We start from the raw sequence: 22,008 nt of genomic DNA, 5'->3' as shown, positions 1-22,008 counted from the left end.
CATGGTTTCATTCATAAAACACAGGGTTCTATTTATAGAACACAGGGTTCCATTCATAGAACACAGGGTTCTATTAATAGAACACAAGGTTTTATTCATAAAACACATGTTTATATTTATAGATCATGGGTGGTTTCCATTCAGAGAACACATGGTTTCATTCATAAAACACAGGGTTCTATTTATAGAACACAGGGTTCCATTCATAGAACACAGGGTTCTATTAATAGAACACAAGGTTTTATTCATAAAACACATGGTTATATTTATAGATCACGGGTGGTTTCCATTCAGAGAACACATGGTTTCATTCATAAAACACAGGGTTCTATTCATAGAACACAGGGTTCCATTCATAGAACACAGGGTTCTATTAAGAGAACACAAGGTTTTATTCATAGAACACATGGCTATATTTATAGATCACGGGTGGTTTCCATTCAGAGAACACATCATTTCATTCATAAAACACAGGGTTCTATTCATAGAACACAGGGTTCCATTTATAGAACACTGGGTTCTATTCAAAGACCACAAGGTTTTATTCATAGAACACATGGTTATATTTATAGATCACGGGTGGTTTTCATTCAGAGAACACATAATTTTATTCATAAAACACAGGGTTCTATTCATAGAACACAGGGTTCCATTTATAGAACACAGGGTTCTATTCATAGAACACAAGGTTTTATTCATAGAACACATGGCTATATTTATAGATCACGGGTGGTTTCCATTCAGAGAACACATGGTTTCATTCATAAAACACAGGGTTCTATTTATAGAACACAGGGTTCCATTCATAGAACACAGGGTTCTATTAATAGAACACAAGGTTTTATTCATAAAACACATGGTTATATTTATAGATCACGGGTGGTTTCCATTCAGAGAACACATAATTTTATTCATAAAACACAGGGTTCTATTCATAGAACACAGGGTTCCATTTATAGAACACAGGGTTCTATTCATAGAACTCAAGGTTTTATTCATAGAACAGATTGTTATATTTATAGATCACGGGTGGTTTCCATTCAGAGAACACATAATTGCATTCATAAAACACAGGGTTCTATTCATAGAACACAGGGTTCCATTTATAGAACACAGGGTTCTATTCATAGAACACAAGGTTTTATTCATAGAACACATGGCTATATTTATAGATCACGGGTGGTTTCCATTCAGAGAACACATGGTTTCATTCATAAAACACAGGGTTCTATTTATAGAACACAGGGTTCCATTCATAGAACACAGGGTTCTATTAATAGAACACAAGGTTTTATTCATAAAACACATGGTTATATTTATAGATCACGGGTGGTTTCCATTCAGAGAACACATGGTTTCATTCATAAAACACAGGGTTCTATTCATAGAACACAGGGTTCCATTCATAGAACACAGGGTTCTATTAAGAGAACACAAGGTTTTATTCATAGAACACATGGTTATATATAAAGATCACGGGTGGTTTCCATTCAGAGAACACATAATTTCATTCATAAAACAAAGGGTTCTATTCATAGAACACAGGGTTCCATTTATAGAACACAGGGTTCTATTCATAGAACACAAGGTTTTATTCATAGAACACATGGTTATATTTATAGATCACGGGTGGTTTCCATTCAGAGAACACATAATTTTATTCATAAAACACAGGGTTCTATTCATAGAACACAGGGTTCCATTTATAGAACACAGGGTTCTATTCATAGAACTCAAGGTTTTATTCATAGAACAGATTGTTATATTTATAGATCACGGGTGGTTTCCATTCAGAGAACACATAATTGCATTCATAAAACACAGGGTTCTATTCATAGAACACAGGGTTCCATTTATAGAACACAGGGTTCTATTCATAGAACACAAGGTTTTATTCATAGAACACATGGCTATATTTATAGATCACGGGTGGTTTCCATTCAGAGAACACATGGTTTCATTCATAAAACACAGGGTTCTATTCATAGAACACAGGGTTCCATTCATAGAACACAGGGTTCTATTAATAGAACACAAGGTTTTATTCATAAAACACATGGTTATATTTATAGATCATGGGTGGTTTCCATTCAGAGAACACATAATTTCATTCATAAAACACAGGGTTCTATTCATAGAACACAGGGTTCCATTTATAGAACACAGGGTTCTATTCATAGAACACAAGGTTTTATTCATAGAACACATGGTTATATTTATAGATCACGGGTGGTTTCCATTCAGAGAACACATAATTTTATTCATAAAACACAGGGTTCTATTCATAGAACACAGGGTTCCATTTATAGAACACAGGGTTCTATTCATAGAACTCAAGGTTTTATTCATAGAACAGATGGTTATATTTATAGATCACGGGTGGTTTCCATTCAGAGAACACATAATTGCATTCATAAAACACAGGGTTCTATTCATAGAACACAGGGTTCCATTTATAGAACACAGGGTTCTATTCATAGAACACAAGGTTTTATTCATAGAACACATGGCTATATTTATAGATCACGGGTGGTTTCCATTCAGAGAACACATAATTTCATTCATAAAACACAGGGTTCTATTTATAGAACACAGGGTTCCATTCATAGAACACAGGGTTCTATTAATAGAACACAAGGTTTTATTCATAAAACACATGGTTATATTTATAGATCACGGGTGGTTTCCATTCAGAGAACACATGGTTTCATTCATAAAACACAGGGTTCTATTCATAGAACACATGGTTCCATTCATAGAACACAGGGTTCTATTAAGAGAACACAAGGTTTTATTCATAGAACACATGGCTATATTTATAGATCACGGGTGGTTTCCAATCAGAGAACACATGGTTTCATTCATAAAACACAGGGTTCTATTTATAGAACACAGGGTTCCATTCATAGAACACAGGGTTCTATTAATAGAACACAAGGTTTTATTCATAAAACACATGGTTATATTTATAGATCACGGGTGGTTTCCATTCAGAGAACACATCATTTCATTCATAAAACACAGGGTTCTATTCATAGAACACAGGGTTCCATTTATAGAACACTGGGTTCTATTCATAGACCACAAGGTTTTATTCATAGAACACATGGTTATATTTATAGATCACGGGTGGTTTTCATTCAGAGAACACATAATTTTATTCATAAAACACAGGGTTCTATTCATAGAACACAGGGTTCCATTTATAGAACACAGGGTTCTATTCATAGAACACAAGGTTTTATTCATAGAACACATGGCTATATTTATAGATCACGGGTGGTTTCCATTCAGAGAACACATGGTTTCATTCATAAAACACAGGGTTCTATTTATAGAACACAGGGTTCCATTCATAGAACACAGGGTTCTATTAATAGAACACAAGGTTTTATTCATAAAACACATGGTTATATTTATAGATCACGGGTGGTTTCCATTCAGAGAACACATGGTTTCATTCATAAAACACAGGGTTCTATTCATAGAACACAGGGTTCCATTCATAGAACACAGGGTTCTATTAAGAGAACACAAGGTTTTATTCATAAAACACATGGTTATATTTATAGATCACGGGTGGTTTCCATTCAGGGAACACATCATTTCATTCATAAAACACAGGGTTCTATTCATAGAACACAGGGTTCCATTTATAGAACACTGGGTTCTATTCATAGAACACAAGGTTTTATTCATAGAACACATGGTTATATTTATAGATCACGGGTGGTTTCCATTCAGAGAACACATAATTTCATTCATAAAACACAGGGTTCTATTCATAGAACACAGGGTTCCATTTATAGAACACAGGGTTCTATTCATAGAACACAAGGTTTTATTCATAGAACACATGGTTATATTTATAGATCACGGGTGGTTTCCATTCAGAGAACACATAATTTTATTCATAAAACACAGGGTTCTATTCATAGAACATAGGGTTCCATTTATAGAACACAGGATTCTATTCATAGAACTCAAGGTTTTATTCATAGAACAGATGGTTATATTTATAGATCACGGGTGGTTTCCATTCAGAGAACACATAATTGCATTCATAAAACACAGGGTTCTATTCATAGAACACAGGGTTCCATTTATAGAACACAGGGTTCTATTCATAGAACACAAGGTTTTATTCATAGAACACATGGCTATATTTATAGATCACGGGTGGTTTCCATTCAGAGAACACATGGTTTCATTCATAAAACACAGGGTTCTATTTATAGAACACAGGGTTCCATTCATAGAACACAGGGTTCTATTCATAGAACTCAAGGTTTTATTCATAGAACAGATGGTTATATTTATAGATCACGGGTGGTTTCCATTCAGAGAACACATAATTGCATTCATAAAACACAGGGTTCTATTTATAGAACACAGGGTTCCATTCATAGAACACAGGGTTCTATTAATAAAACACAAGGTTTTATTCATAAAACACATGGTTATATTTATAGATCACGGGTGGTTTCCATTCAGAGAACACATGGTTTCATTCATAAAACACAGGGTTCAATTCATAGAACACAGGGTTCCATTTATAGAACACAGGGTTCTATTCATAGAAAACAAGGTTTTATTCATAGAACACATGGCTATATTTATAGATCACGGGTGGTTTCCATTTAGAGAACACATGGTTTCATTCATAAAACACAGGGTTCTATTTATAGAACACAGGGTTCCATTCATAGAACACAGGGTTCTATTAATAAAACACAAGGTTTTATTCATAAAACACATGGTTATATTTATAGATCACGGGTGGTTTCCATTCAGAGAACACATGGTTTCATTCATAAAACACAGGGTTCTATTCATAGAACACAGGGTTGCATTCATAGAACACAGGGTTCTATTAATAGAACACAAGGTTTTATTCATAAAACACATGGTTATATTTATAGATCACGGGTGGTTTCCATTCAGAGAACACATGATTTCATTCATAAAACACAGGGTTCTATTTATAGAACACAGGGTTCCATTCATAGAACACAGGGTTCTATTAATAGAACACAAGGTTTTATTCATAAAACACATGGTTATATTTATAGATCACGGGTGGTTTCCAGTCAGAGAACACATGGTTTCATTCATAAAACACAGGGTTCTATTCATAGAACACAGGGTTCCATTCATAGAACACAGGGTTCTATTAATAGAACACAAGGTTTTATTCATAAAACACATGGTTATATTTATAGATCACGGGTGGTTTCCATTCAGAGAACACATGATTTCATTCATAAAACACAGGGTTCTATTTATAGAACACAGGGTTCCATTCATAGAACACAGGGTTCTATTAATAGAACACAAGGTTTTATTCATAGAACACATGGCTATATTTATAGATCACGGGTGGTTTCCATTCAGAGAACACATCATTTCATTCATAAAACACAGGGTTCTATTCATAGAACACAGGGTTCCATTTATAGAACACTGGGTTCTATTCATAGACCACAAGGTTTTATTCATAGAACACATGGTAATATTTATAGATCACGGGTGGTTTTCATTCAGAGAACACATAATCTTATTCATAAAACACAGGGTTCTATTCATAGAACACAGGGTTCCATTTATAGAACACAGGGTTCTATTCATAGAACACAAGGTTTTATTCATAGAACACATGGCTATATTTATAGATCACGGGTGGTTTCCATTCAGAGAACACATGGTTTCATTCATAAAACACAGGGTTCTATTTATAGAACACAGGGTTCCATTCATAGAACACAGGGTTCTATTAATAGAACACAAGGTTTTATTCATAAAACACATGGTTATATTTATAGATCACGGGTGGTTTCCATTCAGAGAACACATGGTTTCATTCATAAAACACAGCGTTTTATTCATAGAACACAGGGTTCCATTCATAGAACACAGGGTTCTATTAAGAGAACACAAGGTTTTATTCATAAAACACATGGTTATATTTATAGATCACGGGTGGTTTCCATTCAGAGAACACATCATTTCATTCATAAAACACAGGGTTCTATTCATAGAACACAGGGTTCCATTTATAGAACACTGGGTTCTATTAATAGAACACAAGGTTTTATTCATAGAACACATGGTTATATATAAAGATCACGGGTGGTTTCCATTCAGAGAACACATAATTTCATTCATAAAACACAGGGTTCTATTCATAGAACACAGGGTTCCATTTATAGAACACAGGGTTCTATTCATAGAACACAAGGTTTTATTCATAGAACACATGGTTATATTTATAGATCACGGGTGGTTTCCATTCAGAGAACACATAATTTTATTCATACAACACAGGGTTCTATTCATAGAACACAGGGTTCCATTTATAGAACACAGGGTTCTATTCATAGAACACAAGGTTTTATTCATAGAACACATGGCTATATTTATAGATCACGGGTGGTTTCCATTCAGAGAACACATGGTTTCATTCATAAAACACAGGGTTCTATTCATAGAACACAGGGTTCCATTCATAGAACACAGGGTTCTATTAATAGAACACAAGGTTTTATTCATAAAACACATGGTTATATTTATAGATCACGGGTGGTTTCCATTCAGAGAACACATAATTTCATTCATAAAACACAGGGTTCTATTCATAGAACACAGGGTTCCATTTATAGAACACAGGGTTCTATTCATATAACACAAGGTTTTATTCATAGAACACATGGTTATATTTATAGATCACGGGTGGTTTCCATTCAGAGAACACATAATTTTATTCATAAAACACAGGGTTCTATTCATAGAACACAGGGTTCCATTTATAGAACACAGGGTTCTATTCATAGAACTCAAGGTTTTATTCATAGAACAGATGGTTATATTTATAGATCACGGGTGGTTTCCATTCAGAGAACACATAATTGCATTCATAAAACACAGGGTTCTATTCATAGAACACAGGTTTCCATTTATAGAACACAGGGTTCTATTCATAGAACACAAGGTTTTATTCATAGAACACATGGCTATATTTATAGATCACGGGTGGTTTCCATTCAGAGAACACATGGTTTCATTCATAAAACACAGGGTTCTATTTATAGAACACAGGGTTCCATTCATAGAACACAGGGTTCTATTAATAGAACACAAGGTTTTATTCATAAAACACATGGTTATATTTATAGATCACGGGTGGTTTCCATTCAGAGAACACATGGTTTCATTCATAAAACACAGGGTTCTATTTATAGAACACAGGGTTCCATTCATAGAACACAGGGTTCTATTAATAGAACACAAGGTTTTATTCATAAAACACATGGTTATATTTATAGATCACGGGTGGTTTCCATTCAGAGAACACATGGTTTCATTCATAAAACACAGGGTTCTATTCATAGAACACAGGGTTCCATTCATAGAACACAGGGTTCTATTAAGAGAACACAAGGTTTTATTCATAGAACACATGGCTATATTTATAGATCACGGGTGGTTTCCATTCAGAGAACACATCATTTCATTCATAAAACACAGGGTTCTATTCATAGAACACAGGGTTCCATTTATAGAACACTGGGTTCTATTCAAAGACCACAAGGTTTTATTCATAGAACACATGGTTATATTTATAGATCACGGGTGGTTTTCATTCAGAGAACACATAATTTTATTCATAAAACACAGGGTTCTATTCATAGAACACAGGGTTCCATTTATAGAACACAGGGTTCTATTCATAGAACACAAGGTTTTATTCATAGAACACATGGCTATATTTATAGATCACGGGTGGTTTCCATTCAGAGAACACATGGTTTCATTCATAAAACACAGGGTTCTATTTATAGAACACAGGGTTCCATTCATAGAACACAGGGTTCTATTAATAGAACACAAGGTTTTATTCATAAAACACATGGTTATATTTATAGATCACGGGTGGTTTCCATTCAGAGAACACATCATTTCATTCATAAAACACAGGGTTCTATTCATAGAACACAGGGTTCCATTTATAGAACACTGGGTTCTATTCATAGACCACAAGGTTTTATTCATAGAACACATGGTTATATTTATAGATCACGGGTGGTTTTCATTCAGAGAACACATAATTTTATTCATAAAACACAGGGTTCTATTCATAGAACACAGGGTTCCATTTATAGAACACAGGGTTCTATTCATAGAACACAAGGTTTTATTCATAGAACACATGGCTATATTTATAGATCACGGGTGGTTTCCATTCAGAGAACACATGGTTTCATTCATAAAACACAGGGTTCTATTTATAGAACACAGGGTTCCATTCATAGAACACAGGGTTCTATTAATAGAACACAAGGTTTTATTCATAAAACACATGGTTATATTTATAGATCACGGGTGGTTTCCATTCAGAGAACACATGGTTTCATTCATAAAACACAGGGTTCTATTCATAGAACACAGGGTTCCATTCATAGAACACAGGGTTCTATTAAGAGAACACAAGGTTTTATTCATAAAACACATGGTTATATTTATAGATCACGGGTGGTTTCCATTCAGGGAACACATCATTTCATTCATAAAACACAGGGTTCTATTCATAGAACACAGGGTTCCATTTATAGAACACTGGGTTCTATTCATAGAACACAAGGTTTTATTCATAGAACACATGGTTATATTTATAGATCACGGGTGGTTTCCATTCAGAGAACACATAATTTCATTCATAAAACACAGGGTTCTATTCATAGAACACAGGGTTCCATTTATAGAACACAGGGTTCTATTCATAGAACACAAGGTTTTATTCATAGAACACATGGTTATATTTATAGATCACGGGTGGTTTCCATTCAGAGAACACATAATTTTATTCATAAAACACAGGGTTCTATTCATAGAACATAGGGTTCCATTTATAGAACACAGGATTCTATTCATAGAACTCAAGGTTTTATTCATAGAACAGATGGTTATATTTATAGATCACGGGTGGTTTCCATTCAGAGAACACATAATTGCATTCATAAAACACAGGGTTCTATTCATAGAACACAGGGTTCCATTTATAGAACACAGGGTTCTATTCATAGAACACAAGGTTTTATTCATAGAACACATGGCTATATTTATAGATCACGGGTGGTTTCCATTCAGAGAACACATGGTTTCATTCATAAAACACAGGGTTCTATTTATAGAACACAGGGTTCCATTCATAGAACACAGGGTTCTATTCATAGAACTCAAGGTTTTATTCATAGAACAGATGGTTATATTTATAGATCACGGGTGGTTTCCATTCAGAGAACACATAATTGCATTCATAAAACACAGGGTTCTATTTATAGAACACAGGGTTCCATTCATAGAACACAGGGTTCTATTAATAAAACACAAGGTTTTATTCATAAAACACATGGTTATATTTATAGATCACGGGTGGTTTCCATTCAGAGAACACATGGTTTCATTCATAAAACACAGGGTTCAATTCATAGAACACAGGGTTCCATTTATAGAACACAGGGTTCTATTCATAGAAAACAAGGTTTTATTCATAGAACACATGGCTATATTTATAGATCACGGGTGGTTTCCATTTAGAGAACACATGGTTTCATTCATAAAACACAGGGTTCTATTTATAGAACACAGGGTTCCATTTATAGAACACAGGGTTCTATTAATAAAACACAAGGTTTTATTCATAAAACACATGGTTATATTTATAGATCACGGGTGGTTTCCATTCAGAGAACACATGGTTTCATTCATAAAACACAGGGTTCTATTCATAGAACACAGGGTTGCATTCATAGAACACAGGGTTCTATTAATAGAACACAAGGTTTTATTCATAAAACACATGGTTATATTTATAGATCACGGGTGGTTTCCATTCAGAGAACACATGATTTCATTCATAAAACACAGGGTTCTATTTATAGAACACAGGGTTCCATTCATAGAACACAGGGTTCTATTAATAGAACACAAGGTTTTATTCATAAAACACATGGTTATATTTATAGATCACGGGTGGTTTCCAGTCAGAGAACACATGGTTTCATTCATAAAACACAGGGTTCTATTCATAGAACACAGGGTTCCATTCATAGAACACAGGGTTCTATTAATAGAACACAAGGTTTTATTCATAAAACACATGGTTATATTTATAGATCACGGGTGGTTTCCATTCAGAGAACACATGATTTCATTCATAAAACACAGGGTTCTATTTATAGAACACAGGGTTCCATTCATAGAACACAGGGTTCTATTAATAGAACACAAGGTTTTATTCATAGAACACATGGCTATATTTATAGATCACGGGTGGTTTCCATTCAGAGAACACATCATTTCATTCATAAAACACAGGGTTCTATTCATAGAACACAGGGTTCCATTTATAGAACACTGGGTTCTATTCATAGACCACAAGGTTTTATTCATAGAACACATGGTAATATTTATAGATCACGGGTGGTTTTCATTCAGAGAACACATAATCTTATTCATAAAACACAGGGTTCTATTCATAGAACACAGGGTTCCATTTATAGAACACAGGGTTCTATTCATAGAACACAAGGTTTTATTCATAGAACACATGGCTATATTTATAGATCACGGGTGGTTTCCATTCAGAGAACACATGGTTTCATTCATAAAACACAGGGTTCTATTTATAGAACACAGGGTTCCATTCATAGAACACAGGGTTCTATTAATAGAACACAAGGTTTTATTCATAAAACACATGGTTATATTTATAGATCACGGGTGGTTTCCATTCAGAGAACACATGGTTTCATTCATAAAACACAGCGTTTTATTCATAGAACACAGGGTTCCATTCATAGAACACAGGGTTCTATTAAGAGAACACAAGGTTTTATTCATAAAACACATGGTTATATTTATAGATCACGGGTGGTTTCCATTCAGAGAACACATCATTTCATTCATAAAACACAGGGTTCTATTCATAGAACACAGGGTTCCATTTATAGAACACTGGGTTCTATTAATAGAACACAAGGTTTTATTCATAGAACACATGGTTATATATAAAGATCACGGGTGGTTTCCATTCAGAGAACACATAATTTCATTCATAAAACACAGGGTTCTATTCATAGAACACAGGGTTCCATTTATAGAACACAGGGTTCTATTCATAGAACACAAGGTTTTATTCATAGAACACATGGTTATATTTATAGATCACGGGTGGTTTCCATTCAGAGAACACATAATTTTATTCATAAAACACAGGGTTCTATTCATAGAACACAGGGTTCCATTTATAGAACACAGGGTTCTATTCATAGAACACAAGGTTTTATTCATAGAACACATGGCTATATTTATAGATCACGGGTGGTTTCCATTCAGAGAACACATGGTTTCATTCATAAAACACAGGGTTCTATTCATAGAACACAGGGTTCCATTCATAGAACACAGGGTTCTATTAATAGAACACAAGGTTTTATTCATAAAACACATGGTTATATTTATAGATCACGGGTGGTTTCCATTCAGAGAACACATAATTTCATTCATAAAACACAGGGTTCTATTCATAGAACACAGGGTTCCATTTATAGAACACAGGGTTCTATTCATATAACACAAGGTTTTATTCATAGAACACATGGTTATATTTATAGATCACGGGTGGTTTCCATTCAGAGAACACATAATTTTATTCATAAAACACAGGGTTCTATTCATAGAACACAGGGTTCCATTTATAGAACACAGGGTTCTATTCATAGAACTCAAGGTTTTATTCATAGAACAGATGGTTATATTTATAGATCACGGGTGGTTTCCATTCAGAGAACACATAATTGCATTCATAAAACACAGGGTTCTATTCATAGAACACAGGGTTCCATTTATAGAACACAGGGTTCTATTCATAGAACACAAGGTTTTATTCATAGAACACATGGCTATATTTATAGATCACGGGTGGTTTCCATTCAGAGAACACATGGTTTCATTCATAAAACACAGGGTTCTATTTATAGAACACAGGGTTCCATTCATAGAACACAGGGTTCTATTAATAGAACACAAGGTTTTATTCATAAAACACATGGTTATATTTATAGATCACGGGTGGTTTCCATTCAGAGAACACATGGTTTCATTCATAAAACACAGGGTTCTATTTATAGAACACAGGGTTCCATTCATAGAACACAGGGTTCTATTAATAGAACACAAGGTTTTATTCATAAAACACATGGTTATATTTATAGATCACGGGTGGTTTCCATTCAGAGAACACATGGTTTCATTCATAAAACACAGGGTTCTATTCATAGAACACAGGGTTCCATTCATAGAACACAGGGTTCTATTAAGAGAACACAAGGTTTTATTCATAGAACACATGGCTATATTTATAGATCACGGGTGGTTTCCATTCAGAGAACACATCATTTCATTCATAAAACACAGGGTTCTATTCATAGAACACAGGGTTCCATTTATAGAACACTGGGTTCTATTCAAAGACCACAAGGTTTTATTCATAGAACACATGGTTATATTTATAGATCACGGGTGGTTTTCAATCAGAGAACACATAATTTTATTCATAAAACACAGGGTTCTATTCATAGAACACAGGGTTCCATTTATAGAACACAGGGTTCTATTCATAGAACACAAGGTTTTATTCATAGAACACATGGCTATATTTATAGATCACGGGTGGTTTCCATTCAGAGAACACATGGTTTCATTCATAAAACACAGGGTTCTATTTATAGAACACAGGGTTCCATTCATAGAACACAGGGTTCTATTAATAGAACACAAGGTTTTATTCATAAAACACATGGTTATATTTATAGATCACGGGTGGTTTCCATTCAGAGAACACATGGTTTCATTCATAAAACACAGGGTTCTATTCATAGAACACAGGGTTCCATTCATAGAACACAGGGTTCTATTAAGAGAACACAAGGTTTTATTCATAGAACACATGGTTATATATAAAGATCACGGGTGGTTTCCATTCAGAGAACACATAATTTCATTCATAAAACACAGGGTTCTATTCATAGAACACAGGGTTCCATTTATAGAACACAGGGTTCTATTCATAGAACACAAGGTTTTATTCATAGAACACATGGTTATATTTATAGATCACGGGTGGTTTCCATTCAGAGAACACATAATTTTATTCATAAAACACAGGGTTCTATTCATAGAACACAGGGTTCCATTTATAGAACACAGGGTTCTATTCATAGAACTCAAGGTTTTTTTCATAGAACAGATTGTTATATTTATAGATCACGGGTGGTTTCCATTCAGAGAACACATAATTGCATTCATAAAACACAGGGTTCTATTCATAGAACACAGGGTTCCATTTATAGAACACAGGGTTCTATTCATAGAACACAAGGTTTTATTCATAGAACACATGGCTATATTTATAGATCACGGGTGGTTTCCATTCAGAGAACACATGGTTTCATTCATAAAACACAGGGTTCTATTCATAGAACACAGGGTTCCATTTATAGAACACAGGGTTCTATTCATAGAACACAAGGTTTTATTCATAGAACACATGGTTATATTTATAGATCACGGGTGGTTTCCATTCAGAGAACACATAATTTTATTCATAAAACACAGGGTTCTATTCATAGAACACAGGGTTCCATTTATAGAACACAGGGTTCTATTCATAGAACTCAAGGTTTTATTCATAGAACAGATGGTTATATTTATAGATCACGGGTGGTTTCCATTCAGAGAACACATGGTTTCATTCATAAAACACAGCGTTTTATTCATAGAACACAGGGTTCCATTCATAGAACACAGGGTTCTATTAAGAGAACACAAGGTTTTATTCATAAAACACATGGTTATATTTATAGATCACGGGTGGTTTCCATTCAGAGAACACATCATTTCATTCATAAAACACAGGGTTCTATTCATAGAACACAGGGTTCCATTTATAGAACACTGGGTTCTATTAATAGAACACAAGGTTTTATTCATAGAACACATGGTTATATATAAAGATCACGGGTGGTTTCCATTCAGAGAACACATAATTTCATTCATAAAACACAGGGTTCTATTCATAGAACACAGGGTTCCATTTATAGAACACAGGGTTCTATTCATAGAACACAAGGTTTTATTCATAGAACACATGGTTATATTTATAGATCACGGGTGGTTTCCATTCAGAGAACACATAATTTTATTCATAAAACACAGGGTTCTATTCATAGAACACAGGGTTCCATTTATAGAACACAGGGTTCTATTCATAGAACACAAGGTTTTATTCATAGAACACATGGCTATATTTATAGATCACGGGTGGTTTCCATTCAGAGAACACATGGTTTCATTCATAAAACACAGGGTTCTATTCATAGAACACAGGGTTCCATTCATAGAACACAGGGTTCTATTAATAGAACACAAGGTTTTATTCATAAAACACATGGTTATATTTATAGATCACGGGTGGTTTCCATTCAGAGAACACATAATTTCATTCATAAAACACAGGGTTCTATTCATAGAACACAGGGTTCCATTTATAGAACACAGGGTTCTATTCATATAACACAAGGTTTTATTCATAGAACACATGGTTATATTTATAGATCACGGGTGGTTTCCATTCAGAGAACACATAATTTTATTCATAAAACACAGGGTTCTATTCATAGAACACAGGGTTCCATTTATAGAACACAGGGTTCTATTCATAGAACTCAAGGTTTTATTCATAGAACAGATGGTTATATTTATAGATCACGGGTGGTTTCCATTCAGAGAACACATAATTGCATTCATAAAACACAGGGTTCTATTCATAGAACACAGGGTTCCATTTATAGAACACAGGGTTCTATTCATAGAACACAAGGTTTTATTCATAGAACACATGGCTATATTTATAGATCACGGGTGGTTTCCATTCAGAGAACACATGGTTTCATTCATAAAACACAGGGTTCTATTTATAGAACACAGGGTTCCATTCATAGAACACAGGGTTCTATTAATAGAACACAAGGTTTTATTCATAAAACACATGGTTATATTTATAGATCACGGGTGGTTTCCATTCAGAGAACACATGGTTTCATTCATAAAACACAGGGTTCTATTTATAGAACACAGGGTTCCATTCATAGAACACAGGGTTCTATTAATAGAACACAAGGTTTTATTCATAAAACACATGGTTATATTTATAGATCACGGGTGGTTTCCATTCAGAGAACACATGGTTTCATTCATAAAACACAGGGTTCTATTCATAGAACACAGGGTTCCATTCATAGAACACAGGGTTCTATTAAGAGAACACAAGGTTTTATTCATAGAACACATGGCTATATTTATAGATCACGGGTGGTTTCCATTCAGAGAACACATCATTTCATTCATAAAACACAGGGTTCTATTCATAGAACACAGGGTTCCATTTATAGAACACTGGGTTCTATTCAAAGACCACAAGGTTTTATTCATAGAACACATGGTTATATTTATAGATCACGGGTGGTTTTCAATCAGAGAACACATAATTTTATTCATAAAACACAGGGTTCTATTCATAGAACACAGGGTTCCATTTATAGAACACAGGGTTCTATTCATAGAACACAAGGTTTTATTCATAGAACACATGGCTATATTTATAGATCACGGGTGGTTTCCATTCAGAGAACACATGGTTTCATTCATAAAACACAGGGTTCTATTTATAGAACACAGGGTTCCATTCATAGAACACAGGGTTCTATTAATAGAACACAAGGTTTTATTCATAAAACACATGGTTATATTTATAGATCACGGGTGGTTTCCATTCAGAGAACACATGGTTTCATTCATAAAACACAGGGTTCTATTCATAGAACACAGGGTTCCATTCATAGAACACAGGGTTCTATTAAGAGAACACAAGGTTTTATTCATAGAACACATGGTTATATATAAAGATCACGGGTGGTTTCCATTCAGAGAACACATAATTTCATTCATAAAACACAGGGTTCTATTCATAGAACACAGGGTTCCATTTATAGAACACAGGGTTCTATTCATAGAACACAAGGTTTTATTCATAGAACACATGGTTATATTTATAGATCACGGGTGGTTTCCATTCAGAGAACACATAATTTTATTCATAAAACACAGGGTTCTATTCATAGAACACAGGGTTCCATTTATAGAACACAGGGTTCTATTCATAGAACTCAAGGTTTTTTTCATAGAACAGATTGTTATATTTATAGATCACGGGTGGTTTCCATTCAGAGAACACATAATTGCATTCATAAAACACAGGGTTCTATTCATAGAACACAGGGTTCCATTTATAGAACACAGGGTTCTATTCATAGAACACAAGGTTTTATTCATAGAACACATGGCTATATTTATAGATCACGGGTGGTTTCCATTCAGAGAACACATGGTTTCATTCATAAAACACAGGGTTCTATTCATAGAACACAGGGTTCCATTTATAGAACACAGGGTTCTATTCATAGAACACAAGGTTTTATTCATAGAACACATGGTTATATTTATAGATCACGGGTGGTTTTCATTCAGAGAACACATAATTTTATTCATAAAACACAGGGTTCTATTCATAGAACACAGGGTTCCATTTATAGAACACAGGGTTCTATTCATAGAACTCAAGGTTTTATTCATAGAACAGATGGTTATATTTATAGATCACGGGTGGTTTCCATTCAGAGAACACATAATTGCATTCATAAAACACAGGGTTCTATTCATAGAACACAGGGTTCCATTTATAGAACACAGGGTTCTATTCATAGAACACAAGGTTTTATTCATAGAACACATGGCTATATTTATAGATCACGGGTGGTTTCCATTCAGAGAACACATAATTTCATTCATAAAACACAGGGTTCTATTTATAGAACACAGGGTTCCATTCATAGAACACAGGGTTCTATTAATAGAACACAAGGTTTTATTCATAAAACACATGGTTATATTTATAGATCACGGGTGGTTTCCATTCAGAAAACACATGGTTTCATTCATAAAACACAGGGTTCTATTCATAGAACACATGGTTCCATTCATAGAACACAGGGTTCTATTAAGAGAACACAAGGTTTTATTCATAGAACACATGGCTATATTTATAGATCACGGGTGGTTTCCATTCAGAGAACACATGGTTTCATTCATAAAACACAGGGTTCTATTTATAGAACACAGGGTTCCATTCATAGAACACAGAGTTCTATTAATAGAACACAAGGTTTTATTCATAAAACACATGGTTATATTTATAGATCACGGGTGGTTTCCATTCAGAGAACACATCATTTCATTCATAAAACACAGGGTTCTATTCATAGAACACAGGGTTCCATTTATAGAACACTGGGTTCTATTCATAGACCACAAGGTTTTATTCATAGAACACATGGTTATATTTATAGATCACGGGTGGTTTTTATTCAGAGAACACATAATTTCATTCATAAAACACAGGGTTCTATTCATAGAACACAGGGTTCCATTTATAGAACACAGGGTTCTATTCATAGAACACAAGGTTTTATTCATAGAACACATGGCTATATTTATAGATCACGGGTGGTTTCCATTCAGAGAACACATGGTTTCATTCATAAAACACAGGGTTCTATTTATAGAACACAGGGTTCCATTCATAGAACACAGGGTTCTATTAATAGAACACAAGGTTTTATTCATAAAACACATGGTTATATTTATAGATCACGGGTGGTTTCCATTCAGAGAACACATGGTTTCATTCATAAAACACAGGGTTCTATTCATAGAACACAGGGTTCCATTCATAGAACACAGGGTTCTATTAAGAGAACACAAGGTTTTATTCATAAAACACATGGTTATATTTATAGATCACGGGTGGTTTCCATTCAGGGAACACATCATTTCATTCATAAAACACAGGGTTCTATTCATAGAACACAGGGTTCCATTTATAGAACACTGGGTTCTATTCATAGAACACAAGGTTTTATTCATAGAACACATGGTTATATTTATAGATCACGGGTGGTTTCCATTCAGAGAACACATAATTTCATTCATAAAACACAGGGTTCTATTCATAGAACACAGGGTTCCATTTATAGAACACAGGGTTCTATTCATAGAACACAAGGTTTTATTCATAGAACACATGGTTATATTTATAGATCACGGGTGGTTTCCATTCAGAGAACACATAATTTTATTCATAAAACACAGGGTTCTATTCATAGAACACAGGGTTCCATTTATAGAACACAGGATTCTATTCATAGAACTCAAGGTTTTATTCATAGAACAGATGGTTATATTTATAGATCACGGGTGGTTTCCATTCAGAGAACACATAATTGCATTCATAAAACACAGGGTTCTATTCATAGAACACAGGGTTCCATTTATAGAACACAGGGTTCTATTCATAGAACACAAGGTTTTATTCATAGAACACATGGCTATATTTATAGATCACAGGTGGTTTCCATTCAGAGAACACATGGTTTCATTCATAAAACACAGGGTTCTATTTATAGAACACAGGGTTCCATTCATAGAACACAGGGTTCTATTAATAGAACACAAGGTTTTATTCATAAAACACATGGTTATATTTATAGATCACGGGTGGTTTCCATTCAGAGAACACATGGTTTCATTCATAAAACACAGGGTTCAATTCATAGAACACAGGGTTCCATTTATAGAACACAGGGTTCTATTCATAGAAAACAAGGTTTTATTCATAGAACACATGGCTATATTTATAGATCACGGGTGGTTTCCATTCAGAGAACACATGGTTTCATTCATAAAACACAGGGTTCTATTTATAGAACACAGGGTTCCATTCATAGAACACAGGGTTCTATTAATAAAACACAAGGTTTTATTCATAAAACACATGGTTATATTTATAGATCACGGGTGGTTTCCATTCAGAGAACACATGGTTTCATTCATAAAACACAGGGTTCTATTCATAGAACACAGGGTTCCATTCATAGAACACAGGGTTCTATTAATAGAACACAAGGTTTTATTCATAAAACACATGGTTATATTTATAGATCACGGGTGGTTTCCATTCAGAGAACACATGATTTCATTCATAAAACACAGGGTTCTATTTATAGAACACAGGGTTCCATTCATAGAACACAGGGTTCTATTAATAGAACACAAGGATTTATTCATAAAACACATGGTTATATTTATAGATCACGGGTGGTTTCCAGTCTGAGAACACATGGTTTCATTCATAAAACACAGGGTTCTATTCATAGAACACAGGATTCCATTAATAGAACACAGGGTTCTATTAATAGAACACAAGGTTGTATTCATAAAACACATGGTTATATTTATAGATCACGGGTGGTTTCCATTCAGAGAACACATCATTTCATTCATAAAACACAGGGTTCTATTCATAGAACACAGGGTTCCATTTATAGAACACAGGGTTCTATTCATAGAACACAAGGTTTTATTCATAAAACACATGGTTATATTTATAGATCACGGGTGGTTTCCATTCAGAGAACACATAATTTCATTCATAAAACACAGGGTTCTATTCATAGAACACAGGGTTCCATTTATAGAACACAGGGTTCTATTCATAGAACACAAGGTTTTATTCATAAAACACATGGTTATATTTATAGATCACGGGTGGTTTCCATTCAGAGAACACATAATTTCATTCATAAAACACAGGGTTCTATTCATAGAACACAGGGTTCCATTTATAGAACACAGGGTTCTATTCATAGAACTCAAGGTTTTATTCATAGAACAGATGGTTATATTTATAGATCACGGGTGGTTTCCATTCAGAGAACACATAATTGCATTCATAAAACACAGGGTTCTATTCATAGAACTCAGGGTTCCATTTATAGAACACAGGGTTCTATTCATAGAACACAAGGTTTTATTCATAAAACACATGGTTATATTTATAGATCGCGGGTGGTTTCCATTCAGAGAACACATGGTTTCATTCATAAAACACAGGGTTATATTCATAGAACACAGGGTTCCATTCATAGAACACAGGGTTCTATTAAGAGAACACAAGGTTTTATTCATAAAACACATGGTTATATTTATAGATCACGGGTGGTTTCCATTCAGGGAACACATCATTTCATTCATAAAACACAGGGTTCTATTCATAGAACACAGGGTTCCATTTATAGAACACTGGGTTCTATTCATAGAACACAAGGTTTTATTCATAGAACACATGGTTATATTTATAGATCACGGGTGGTTTCCATTCAGAGAACACATAATTTCATTCATAAAACACAGGGTTCTATTCATAGAACACAGGGTTCCATTTATAGAACACAGGGTTCTATTCATAGAACACAAGGTTTTATTCATAGAACACATGGTTATATTTATAGATCACGGGTGGTTTCCATTCAGAGAACACATAATTTTATTCATAAAACACAGGGTTCTATTCATAGAACACAGGGTTCCATTTATAGAATACAGGGTTCTATTCATAGAACTCAAGGTTTTATTCATAGAACAGATGGTTATATTTATAGATCACGGGTGGTTTTCATTCAGAGAACACATAATTGCATTCATAAAACACAGGGTTCTATTCATAGAACACAGGGCTCCATTTATAGAACACAGGGTTCTTTTCATAGAACACAAGGTTTTATTCATAGAACACATGGCTATATTTATAGATCACGGGTGGTTTCCATTCAGAGAACACATGGTTTCATTCATAAAACACAGGGTTCTATTTATAGAACACAGGGTTCCATTCATAGAACACAGGGTTCTATTAATAGAACACAAGGTTTTATTCATAAAACACATGGTTATATTTATAGATCACGGGTGGTTTCCATTCAGAGAACACATGGTTTCATTCATAAAACACAGGGTTCTATTCATAGAACACAGGGTTCCATTCATAGAACACAGGGTTCTATTAATAGAACACAAGGTTGTATTCATAAAACACATGGTTATATTTATAGATCACGGGTGGTTTCCATTCAGAGAACACATCATTTCATTCATAAAACACAGGGTTCTATTCATAGAACACAGGGTTCCATTTATAGAACACTGGGTTCTATTCATAGACCACAAGGTTTTATTCATAGAACACATGGTTATATTTATAGATCACGGGTGGTTTCAATTCAGAGAACACATAATTTTATTCATAAAACACAGGGTTCAATTCATAGAACACAGGGTTCCATTTATAGAACACAGGGTTCTATTCATAGAACTCAAGGTTTTATTCATAGAACAGATGGTTATATTTATAGATCACGGGTGGTTTCCATTCAGAGAACACATAATTGCATTCATAAAACACAGGGTTCTATTTATAGAACACAGGGTTCCATTCATAGAACACAGGGTTCTATTAATAAAACACAAGGTTTTATTCATAAAACACATGGTTATATTTATAGATCACGGGTGGTTTCCATTCAGAGAACACATGGTTTCATTCATAAAACACAGGGTTCAATTCATAGAACACAGGGTTCCATTTATAGAACACAGGGTTCTATTCATAGAAAACAAGGTTTTATTCATAGAACACATGGTTATATTTATAGATCACGGGTGGTTTCCATTCAGAGAACACATGGTTTCATTCATAAAACACAGGGTTCTATTCATAGAACACAGGGTTCCATTCATAGAACACAGGGTTCTATTAATAGAACACAAGGTTTTATTCATAAAACACATGGTTATATTAATAGATCACGGGTGGTTTCCATTCAGAGAACACATCATTTCATTCATAAAACACAGGGTTCTATTCATAGAACACAGGGTTCCATTTATAGAACACTGGGTTCTATTCATAGAACACACGGTTTTATTCATAGAACACAT

Source organism: Crinia signifera, chromosome 1, assembly GCF_055691185.1.
Source record: "Crinia signifera chromosome 1, ASM5569118v1, whole genome shotgun sequence".
Taxonomy (NCBI): domain Eukaryota; kingdom Metazoa; phylum Chordata; class Amphibia; order Anura; family Myobatrachidae; genus Crinia; species Crinia signifera.
Note: the sequence above shows the minus strand (reverse complement) of the source record.